The following is a 2,829-nucleotide window of genomic DNA, read 5'->3' as shown; positions in this document are numbered from 1 at the left end:
ACTTTACTTTTTGTTCAGGACCCTCCTGAAAAATAGGACTTTACTTTCTGTTCAGGACCCTTCTAAAAAATGGGACTTTACTTTCTGTTCAGGACCCTCCTGAAAAATGGGACTTTACTTTCTGTTCAGGACCCTCCTGAAAAATGGGACTTTATTTTCTATTTAGGACCCTCCTGAAAAATGGGATTTTACTTTCTGTTCAGGACCCTTCTGAAAAATTGGATTTTACTTTCTGTCCAGGACCCTCTTGAAAAAATAGGATTTTACTTTCTGTCCAGGACCCTCCTAAAAAATGGGATTTTACTTTCTGTCCAGGACCCTTCTAAAAAATGGGATTTTACTTTCTGTTCAGGACCCTCCAGAACAATGAAATTTTACTTTCTATCCAAGATCCTTCTGAAGAATGGGATTTTACTTTCTGTTCAGGGCCCTCCTAAAAAATAGGATTTTAATTTATGTTCAGGACTCTCCTGAAAAATGGGACTTTACTTTCAAAAAAAAAAATCCTTCTTTATCTTAATCTTTGTTTGGGATAATTTTTGTTCTAGTTTCGATTTTGGTTTCAGGAGCCATCCTGAAGAACAGGGTGATGAAATTGGAAGATGATTGAAAATTGCAAGTCAGGAGCCCGCCTGAAAAACAAGGTGAAGGAATTGAAAGCCAAGCAACAAGTTAAAGAAATTACATGTCAGGAGCCCGCCTGAAAAATAGGGTGATGAAACTCAAGTCAAGAGTCTAAAAGAAGCTGCATAGATAGGATTTTGTAATTTTATTTATATTTTAACTTGTAATTTTCATTCTGATGTAATAACAGAGTCGCATACCGGAACCTCGATGGGACATCACTCGACTCTCCTACTCGGTATAGTCTATCTCCTTTTAATCTTTTGAGATACCGGTCACTTCATTCCCTCATAACTAGGGTAGTTAGGATGTCCTAAGTCAAGATTCAGTTGTCCTCCTTCCTTCTATTTCTTCTTTCGAATAATGATCGAGACAAAATTCTGTCTCATTGTCTACTTCTTTGTATGAAAACACTCTGTGTTTATATTCAAATGAGGCATAATGTAGACACATAATTTCGTTCCTTCACAACTTAATTTTACCGTTTACCGCATCTTACCACGAATCCTATCCACGTGGTAATTTTTCCACAAGAAAAATAAAATAAATAACCACCTCATTATTTTATTTATTTATTTATTTATTTATTTTTATCTTTATCCTATTTAAGAAATCCTAACAAATTTTATCTTCTTTTAAACATCCCAAAAACCTCTCCAATTAAAAGAGGACACATCACCCCCTAATACCCTCCTACCCTACCTACCCATGTACCCCACTCCTCACATTTGTTGTCCACAAAGAAAAAAGGGACCTCCATTTCATTCATAATACACTCCCTAAAATACTCACCCCGATCGGTCACTCACAAGGGGATGAACAAACACATACTCACCATAACAAAACCTCACACACCCATCCACCATGGATGATACACACACATATGCTTAGAGGTTGAGAGAGATCATAGAGAGGGAATTCACGCATAGAGAAAGGGAAGAGAAACGAAGAGACAAAGGGAGGATACAGAAACAGAAAACACCATTTTTTTTCTCTTCTTTTCTATTGGTTCGCAATAGACAAACACATATACACACACTAATTCGCACACACACACGCACTCTATCACCAAAAATACACACACACGCACATAGAGAGGGCAAAATCAGAAAAATGGAGGGATCTTGAGATTTCAGCGAGAAATCGCAAAGCCAGCGTAGATCTGTCATCGTTCTTGAGTTTTTCCGGCGAACCTTTTGCCTGAAGTAGCTTATAGGTCATCGTCTGTTCGTTTCAGTCCCAAAATTCTGAGATTCCATCAGTTTTTCTTCAATTTTTGGGTAGATTCGGATGGAAAAACGGTAAGGATTACCGGAATTCGATCCTTTTTCCAGCTGTCCGTGCTACTGTTTGTGTTCGCTGGAATTTCAATCATGTATTTATTCTATTTTCTCATCATTTTGGTGCCGGATATTCATCTGTGTTTTAGTAGATTGTTCGTTTGAATTGAAATTCGGGTTATCATATTTGTGGACTGTTTTTTGACTGATTTGGAGAGTTAATATTTCATTGGTATTCTTCGAGGTTTCGGAACGACTCTTATTCTCTTATTAAGTCAATCAAAAGCTCTAGAGGTCCAATTCTATCTTTTCTCCTTCTAATTTTTATGCGATTAATTTGTTGAATTCGCTATGTTTGAGATTGGATGATTTGGTGGATGTTTGATGTCATTTATGTGGAATTCGTATGATCACCATGCTTTAATTATCATTATGTCTATGTTATTGATATTGGATCCCGAGTTGAATAATTGAATTGATAATTAAAGCATGAAAAGGGAACTTGGGGTGGAATTACGAGATTGATAAAAAGGGAGAATTTTGTCAATGTTGGTTTGTTGTTGTTTTGCTTAATTCGCAATCAATTTTAAGTTTGTGAATTCGATAGTATCATGATAGGTCGATTTGGATAGGCAAATGTTTAGGTTCGAGTAGGCAAATTTAGGAATAGGTGATTTCATTGAATGTTTGAATATGGAATATTTGGTTGAATGTTGGAATGTGCGTGTGAATGTTTCTTCCTAGTTTATCGCATCGGATTCGGGTGTATTCATTTGGCTAGGGGATGCCCCGAGGTTTCATGTATTTATTTACTGGGGAATTTCCCGTAGTATTATGTTGGCGGAAGACATTCGTGATGAAGGCCCAGGCATCGGGTAGAGCATTGGAGCGTAGTTTAGGATTAGTGTAGGTTAGCGTAGGTTTA

The sequence above is a fragment of the Capsicum annuum genome, chromosome 3, assembly GCF_002878395.1.
Source record: "Capsicum annuum cultivar UCD-10X-F1 chromosome 3, UCD10Xv1.1, whole genome shotgun sequence".
Classification (NCBI taxonomy): domain Eukaryota; kingdom Viridiplantae; phylum Streptophyta; class Magnoliopsida; order Solanales; family Solanaceae; genus Capsicum; species Capsicum annuum.
The sequence above is the reverse complement of the archived record's forward strand: the minus strand, read 5'-3'. Positions refer to the sequence as shown.